General features: G+C 38.1%; 1 protein-coding gene across 1 annotated transcript in view; it reads left to right on the top strand.

The window, feature by feature from the left end:
• The first annotated feature begins 523 nt into the window (after positions 1–523).
• Positions 524–9,149, top strand: part of LOC144980985 (uncharacterized) — a 38,286-nt gene continuing 29,660 nt past the window's right edge. The window contains exon 1 of the mRNA XM_078929020.1: positions 524–859. The gene's annotated coding sequence lies outside the window, so the exon portion shown is untranslated. The remainder of the gene's footprint in view (positions 860–9,149) is intronic.

Below are 9,149 nucleotides of genomic sequence, written 5' to 3'. Positions count from 1 at the left end.
AAATGTTGTAATATTTGTCTCATTGTTAGGGTGAATGGGCAAACTCAAATGCGTTCAGTTTTCAGATTTGTGTAAGCATGAAGGGTAAGAGGCTGATATCAAGAAACGTAAACTAAGATGTATACAAGCTGCGGAAATTTGATAAAATCAGCCAAATTTGAAACTGTTCAAACATTCGTCTTAGGTGGTAAAGGTCCTATCCGAAACGTTTCCATCCTTGTCCACGACTGAAATTCTGCATTTAGTGTTTTAAACTGTTCTTTGTGAAGATCTTACGCATGTTGTTCAGTGATTGTCATGGCTATTATAAAACAATACACGGACATTTGATGATGTATGAGAGAAGTCCAAGAAATTCTGTATGAGCCAAACATCACCGGAGTTTAGTCATTTCCTCAGAAGACTAATCATCTTTTATTTTCATTCCTTTTAGCTAGGTATTGTTCGCTCAGTTCTTGACTTGACGAACGGAAGGCAGGAGAGCGGGCGGTCGGGGGAGAGGGAAAGGTCGGGTCAGAGAGTCTGAGCGATGGGACTGAGCGAGCTGAGAACAGGATGCAGGCAGTGTCGTTGGGTTTACAGTACACACCGACACAGCCGCTTGCTTACGTCTGCTGTGCACAACAAGCAGGACAAGCCAGCTCAGCTCCTCGCTCCATGTTCATCTCGGCCTGGCCTCGGTCTGCTGCGTGGCGTTTGGTTGGATTGCTTTTCATGACTAGTCAACTGAGCAAAGGTTCTCGCGAAACTAGTAGGCTAGTCTCGCCATTTTGTTTGGTTTGGCAGTTCGTGTTTTATATTCATGGGAGTGTTGACGGTTGTCGTTCAAGTTGAAGCTAACCTTCCAAGACGTTATCAGGTACTTATTTGATTCTGTTTATATTCTTTTAGACAACGGTTGAATTTACTAGAAATGGAGGCTATTGGCAGTTTTGACTCTAGTTCAGACGCCTATGTTTGTGGGATGTTAGGATTGGATTTTCAGATGGGCTGCTTTCACACTCACACTTGGGCTCGATGGACGAGTTGCTGAGGCTGAATCTGAAGTTTGTAGTTGTCGTTATGACGTCATTATCCAAGATGGCGATGTTCTATTTTTAGCAGATCGGTTGACTCGATTCGATAAATAATCGAACAATGATTTATCTATTTATTAGTATTACCTATTTTAAGTCATAACCAATGTCAGCGGTGGTTGGCTGGTTTGTTATGGTTTAGGGTGTGTGTGGAGGTGGGTTCGTGCTCGCTCGCCCTCTCTCTCTCTCTCTCTCTCTCTCTCTCTCTCTCTCTCTCTCTCTCTTCTCTCTCTTCTCTCAGTGAGGGGGGGGGGGGGGGGGGGGGGGGGGGGGGGGGGGTTGGCCTACCATAATCTACTTGATCTGTTTTAAAGAATTTTAACTTCTCTACCTCGCCTTTTTGTAGTCTAGCCGAGTGATACGCTATAAATTATTATAAAGTTCAATAAGATCAGCACCATGCTCAGCCTTGTTACTGACTGATGACAGCTGGGGGACGGGCCGAAGGATACTCCCCACCCCCCCCCCCCCCCCCCCCCCAAAAAAAAAAAAAAAAAAAACAAAAACAAAAAAAAACAACAACACATTTTTTGTTTCTTTGTTTTTTTTACCTACATTCCTACCTTTCTTTTATTTTGCTTTGTTGTTTGTGTGTCTGTGTGTGTGTGTGTCTGTGTGTAGCCTACATAAAGGATTTTGATTCCGTTGCCGTTACATGAAATATAGGAATTGGGTAGGCCTACAGACTTGGCCCTTGGTGTAGCGACTTGACGTCTTTGTAATTTTATTGCGATTAATAAGAATAAAATTAATATGGAACTGAAGACTAGATTCAAATCCTTAGAAATATTCTCTCTCTCTCTCTCTCTCTCTCTCTCTCTCTCTCTCTCTCTCTCTCTCTCTCTCTCTCTCTCTCTCTCTCTCTCTCTCTCTCTCTGTGAACCGACAGGTGGGGAAGGGGGGGGGGGGGGTGTTGTCCTACCATAATCTACTTGATCTGCTTTATACAATTTTACTTCTCTACCATTACCATCATTTTGCAGTCTCGCTACAGTGCCACGCTAAAGTTCATTAAGTTCAGCACCATGTTCAGCCTTGGTGTAGCGACTTGACGTCTTTGTATTTTTATTGCGAAGAATAAGAATAAAATTAATATGGAACTGAATACTAGATTCAAATCCTTAGAAATATTCTCTCTCTCTCTCTCTCTCTCTCTCTCTCTCTCTGTCTCTCTCTCTCTCTCTCTCTATTTTTTTTTTTTCTTTCTTTTTCTCTCTCTTTCTCCCTCTCTCTCTCTCTCTCCCTCTCTCTCTCTCTCTCATTCACACTCACAAATACACACATACTTACAGATATTAATACATTTCTCTAATCAGTATAATAAAGGTGAATTAAACATTTGGCAACAGGCGGTACCTCCAATTTAGAGCCAGTCTGCGATAGAAGCACGGGATATGATTCTTCTAAGAATAGACTTAAACTTACACAGAAAATAATGAGACAAATTCGTTTTGATGCTCGAAAGGCTATTGTGATGCATGACGTCATAGGTAATTCTTTTCCTTTTTAAAACAAAAGATAAGAGAGAAAGGAAAGATAGGTAGATAGAAAGAAAAGAGAGAGAGAGAGAGAGAGAGAGAGAGAGAGAGAGAGAGAGAAATATAGATATACAGAGAGAGATAGATAAATATAGATGTACAGAGAGACAGATAGATAGACATAGAGAAATATATATATATATATATATATATATATATATATATATATATATATATATATATATATATATAGATAGAGAGAGAGGAGAGAGAGAGAGAGAGAGGAGAGAGAGAGAGAGAGATAGAGAGAGAGAGAAAGACAGAGAGAGAGAGAGAGAGAGAGAGAGAGAGAGAGAGAGAGAGAGAGAGAGAGAGAGAGAGAGAGAGAGAGAGAGAGAGAGAGTCTGTTGGTTTCTGGCACCTCTGTGAATAATTTAGCATCAAAGTATACAAGCCTGGTTGATTTAGAAGTTGGAAGCTGAGAGAGATTTTTGGCATGATCTATCTTGTATATTAGTCTAATGATGTCCCTTTGTTTTATTTATCTATTCTGTATTTATATCTCCTCATAAATGACACAGATTTCCTAATATCTCCTCTGCCAGTGGGAGACGATGAAAAAGGGTCATAATAGCTTCAGTTAACCCCCTCCTTACCAACTATAGGAAAATCGTCACATTCGTTACGATTCAACCAACCTTTTTCTTATTCAAATTTCTTTTGTACAGTGTGTTGTAGAGTATGTTTTGCTAAAGAATTTTACTGCTATTATGTCTGAATGATAAAAAAAATATATTTTGTGTTAGTTGGGTGTGAAGTTTTGGGGAAATTTTTGAAAATGGCTGGTTAGGAGATGGTTAATAGACGAATATACAACTCATAAGATGACTGTGATATGATGATGATAATGTGATAAAAAGCAGGTTATTCTATTTGATTTTTTTTCCATGTTTATTTTTTTATTCGAGCTTCTAGCTAGCAGTAACCTTATCATGCTGTTGGGCGACGTACAATATTCTTCATTACTTATCAATATTTTTTAGCGTTATTTGGGCTGGTTTCACAGGCAACAAGTTGGTCTCTGGTCTCTCACAAACGGTACTGATGGTACTATCTAATACGTATTAAACTGTGGTTGGTGTTGGAATCTGATATGTACCAGGGTCTTGGTCATGTGTTACAGTGCACATACTTATTAGACGAACATCCTCAATATCCTGTCAGGATCTTACATAAGTTCCGTGGTGTTCCTTATTGCTCGGACCTACTTCTCCTGCTCCTCCTCCTCCTCCTCCTCCTCCTCCTCCTCCTCCTCCTCCTCCTCCTCCTCCTCCTCCTCCTTCTTCTTCTTCTTCTTCTTCTTCTTCTTATTATTATTATTATTAGTAGTAGTAGTAGTAGTAGTAGTAGTAGTAGTAGTAGTAGTAGTAGTAGTAGTAGTAGTAGTAGTAGTAGTAGTAGTAGTAGTAGTAGTACTGGGTGGGGATCCTGACCTCCCATAGTGGGCAGGGAGGTACATGCTGTGTCTCCTATCCTCCCAACCCGTTTTCCAATTGTTTCCTGTCGTTGTCTTGGAATGAGATTACTTGGTTTTGTTCTGGCCCTGGCCGGAGTTCCTTGGCTGAGAGGGAAACAGTCGAATTTATAGTTTTAGTTTTGGAAGATGATATATTTTTCCTTGTAAATCATCTCTCTGTTATGCATTGTATTATGTTTAGTTTACATATTATATTATATGATTTGTAAACATTTGAGTGTATTCCCCTTAGTTGGGACCTGTGCTTGTGTCTGGATGAGACTTTTAGGTGATCTCAAACTAAGTACTTTGACGGTGTGCTCTTGGAATCTACATCTGTTCCCCACTTGAACCAATTCCCCTTTGTCTAACCTTTTCTTTTGTGCTTTAATTGTAATTCTACAAGTTTTTACTATCCCATTTACCTCCTTTTTACTGGCGCTGATATGACCTTAATGTGTTGCAAGCGCAGTAAAACCCTTAAAAAAACAAAAACATAGTAGTAGTAGCAGTAGTAGTAGTAGTAGTAGTAGTAGTAGTAGTAGAAGTTAGTAGTAGTAATATATTACTATTATATAGTGTGTATGAGTTAATAAAAAAAGCAAGTCTAGGTGTCATGATGTTAGAAAGAGTAAATTAAAATTTAGAAGTAGAAGAATATGTGACAGAATGCATAGCAAATAGAAAAAAACAAAACAGCATTAAACAAATAAAATAATGAACTTCCGTTTTCTCTACCGCCTAACCCCAACCCCTACTTGACTACAGTGGAATCCACATGAGGTCAACTTCGTTTACATCACCTTGTTGCTTTCCACATTTTCTGTTCTTTATCTGTGTCACATTGATCATGTTTAAAGTTGAGTAAAATATTTCTGGTCCGGCGATGTTGACTTTGTCAGGATTCCACTGTCTATAGAACATTGTGAACCAAATCTTCAATGGAGTTCGAGCAGTTCCTTGCAGCAGATGCATACCATTCATTCCCTTCATTCAACGTTGCAGTGTTTGTCCACGGAGTCTCCGTGGCTGATTCGTTCATTCCTTAAGAAATGTACTCAGCTTTTTTTTTAAAGAGCACAACTTCCTAAATGTGCTCAAAGCGCTTTACACATGTGGTCACATGTCAACAGGAACATGTATCATACTACAGGTCTGCCAAACTGTAATATTTCTCATATTTTAATTAATAAAAACGTTTTGAGGTCCCAAATATACTAATACTAATATGAGAATGCTGGTTAAAATATTGATAAATGCAAAAAGTCAACAGTTTGTAACAATAGGAGATAAATTGATAAATGAAAGTGGAATAGTTGAAGTCATTGAATGACATCTCCACCTGGATGAGAACCTGAGTAACCAGACAGATGATTGTCATTGGAATTGCAGGATTTTCCTTTTTTCTACTGGCTTGATAAGACTCCATAAATTCAACGAATGTTAAATTTGAGGTTTTGGATCGTATGCTTATGTTGAACTTATGTTTTTTGTTTGTTTGGTTTTTTTTTGTGTGTGTTTTTTTGTGTTGTATTTTTTTTTTTTGGGGGGGGGGGGGGGGGGGGGGGGTTATGACAACATGAGCATAAATATTAGGGGTAATATGATAACTCTTATCAAATGGTTGAGGTTGGGTGGCAAGCCTGATACTAGACGAGACATGATGGCTATAAGGCGCTGTTACATTTTTTTCTCTCTCGACTGAATGGATAAATTGAAAGAAATAAAAATTCACAAGCTTTCCTACAAAATGTATAGTTAAAAGCAGAGCTGGAAATTTTGTAATTTTTAAGAGATGAACATTGTAGCTAGTCGCTGTAATTAACATTAAAAATCAACAATTTACACTGACAATGATTAAATAACTCTTCAAATTCCTCAAATTATGCAGTAGGCAGATTTTAATGACTTATAGATGCTCATAAAGTTGTGAAATTGTAAACAAAATTTCGTTATGTTCCGAATTTTTCATAATACCAGACATGTCTGGTTAAAATATTATATATATATATATATTATATATATATATATATATTTATATATATATATATATATATTATATATATATATATATATATATATATATATATATATATATATATAATATGCCTATTTTGGCCTTCCAAAAGTATATACTGATTAAATCTGTTTGTAGTGGATCTGGTATTATATGAAACCTTCGCATCAGGGGAATCAGTCGAGGCAGGTGCAAATATTTACAGATCTGATAGCTGAACGCACTTATGGGCCTGTTTTAACATTTGTTGTAATGGATTGTGGATTTTGCGTTGGTTTGATAGTATTTACATCACTACAATGAACGTAAAACAATTTGGGTTATGAGACATGTAAATAAGTACACACTAATGATCGGCCAAGCTAATGGTGCTCCATATTTCTATTTTTGGATGACCTTTTCGCCGTGAAGGATGGTCGGCACCAGTTTTATATCTTATTCATTGCATTGCCATACACACACATGTGTTGTACACATGACTTCAAGGAATGGATTTGGCATGGTTTGTTCGTTTCATCTTTTCTTTCTTTATCTCTTACTTCTTTTCTTTTTTTTCTTTTTTTTTTTAACTTTCCGCTTGGCTAAAATGGTTGGTAACAGCTGGCCCAGCCACACGAGAGGTGTAATCGTAGTTCTTTAAAGGGCTTGATAGAGAGCCCGAGTCAATGCATTCATTGTATATAAATATAAAACGTGTTTTTGTTTTTTTTCATCATCGACCTGTACATAGGCCAGTCGGGTTTCTTGTTCGTTTCACGGACATATGAACTGCCTTGTGTGATATAATTACAGCACTTGGTCTGTAAGGAATATTCCGGCCCCACGAAATCGACTTGATTTTCTAATTTGTCTACGTTGCAGATTTGGTTCTCGAAAATAGACAAGCCAGCAAATAACATTTAGACTTGTTCAAAATCGATGTCAAAGCTCGCTTCCGTTTTTTGTTGGAGAGAGAGAGAGAGAGAGAGAGAGAGAGAGAGAGAGAGAGAGAGAGAGAGAGAGAGAGAGAGAGAGAGAGAGAGAGAGAATCTTTTCATTCCTCTCCCCTTTTTTTATTCAGCATTTTTTTTTGCGTTTGGGGGTCTGACCAAGTGTGCATAAACACTTGTTCAAATCGTAATCTTACACCGGTGCCTGATCACCAATTTCTCAATTCTTTATTTGGGGAAAATTTTAAGCCCAGATTTAAATTCCAAGCTTCCTAATTCTAGGCTATTGACTTCATTGTTAGTGTCAGACCATCCAGTAAACCAATCAGGGTTGGCCGTGACCCTTAAAAAGAACCACCAACATTTAATGAGCAGGCTCAATATATCTTTCTAATCACTTAGAATCGATTCTCGTCATGGCCAAATTTCCCTGTATTTTATTTATAATGACACGATTGGCACACTCTACTTCCATACTTTGTCGGTACTTCTTACACTCTACTTTTTATGTATGATGCTATTACTAATATGGGTATTCAGTCTTACTACGTCTTTTACTCTGACAACTTGTAAACGGATTTTAGATTTTGCTGTCGTCCGCAAAACCACTTAAGATCAAGGATCTTCGATTATATTTGCTGCTGCTAAATGTTAGTTCGAGTTCGACAGTCATAGCCAATGAGGTTTCTTCTTTTTTTTATATATAGCTATCTCTCTTTTGCTCTTGCCTCACATAGCATTGCTCTCCCACTATTACTTTTCAGTTTCAAGCTACTTGTCGAAAATAAGTGGTCGTGTGGGCTTCCTTTACTTGAGTTCATTCCCCTCAGTAACTGCCTGCGTGCCTGCCGCATGTGTTCCACTCTCCTCCTCCCCTCACTCCCTCTTTTTTTCCTTTCCTGCCTATCAATCCTCAGCTATTTTCTGTTACAACCCGCCCTCAACGAATATCCTGTACACACTTTTATCTTTCCCACTAGACGTGGCTTATTTCGGCTGGCAGGGCTGAGTGCGACATCTGGCGTTTGAGTTATTTTATCTATAGTGCTCTTAAAATCTTGTCCTTATTACGGGAATGGAGGATGGGTTGACGAAACTTCTATTAAAAGCACGGCATAGTTATGATGGTAATGAATGATACTGCTAGGTTAACTTGAAGACGACTTGGAAACAAATAATGTTATTCCTCCACGGTTTTGCACAGGCCTTGGTTGTGGCTCATTCTATTGATTTGATTGTCGAAGTAAGTCGTGGATTACGTACTGTTGATTATGATGGGCAAGGGGTTTATTTTAATGCTTAAACATTCCTGGCTTGCAAAGCGATAACAATAAATTGTCAACAACACCAACACACAAGCCGTTTATCGACATTATGTAGCGTCAGTAGCTTCTATGAGTGGGTTGATGCGCGCACAGGCGGAACGTTTAGGAACGCATCAATGGTCGACCGCCATGCTTTGTCTTACTTTTTTTCCTCTCATATATCATTTCAATTTCAGAGATCTGGTTTTGACATTTACCTTTTATTGAGTGTTTTGCACAGACAGAAATAATGGAAAGCTCTAGCGGCTGACGACCTATGTCTATTCCACCCGCACTTTATCACCTATAATGTTGTAATTATGACAATGGTTGGTTGGCTGAACAATGCAACAACCCCGCGACCTATATTATCATTAGGATATTATTATGATTTCAGATTTACTATTTATATTAGTCTTTGCTGGAATGCAATGATGATATGGTATATTTTGGGGCGAATTTAAAAAAAATAATTTTTTTTTTAAATTATTTTTTTTTTGGTATTTTCTCTTTGGCCGAATACTTTAAAGCCCCGAGGCCAATTGTGGCCTGACTACATTCAGGATTCTGTGGCGTGACACTTACGGTAACAATAACAGTGACAATTATTCGATTGCTTGTTACTGGTTGGATAGGACTTTGATACATCCGGCTATCGATATTTCGTACTTTTTTTTTCTGGGTAGGATTTTCGCGAAATTCCCCGGTGCGTTAATACGTGTCTGTCAATTGACGATTCCTACTCATTTATATTGAATGATTTATTTGAAAACGTGGGTACATCATTTGGTTGATTTTTCTACATCCCGATTTTATTACCATAATAATG

This window comes from Berghia stephanieae, chromosome 10, assembly GCF_034508935.2.
Source record: "Berghia stephanieae isolate SIO BIC M18660-M18661 chromosome 10, UCSD_Bste_1.3, whole genome shotgun sequence".
NCBI classification, from domain to species: Eukaryota; Metazoa; Mollusca; class Gastropoda; order Nudibranchia; family Aeolidiidae; genus Berghia; species Berghia stephanieae.
Note: the sequence above shows the minus strand (reverse complement) of the source record. Positions and strands in the feature narration are given on the sequence as shown.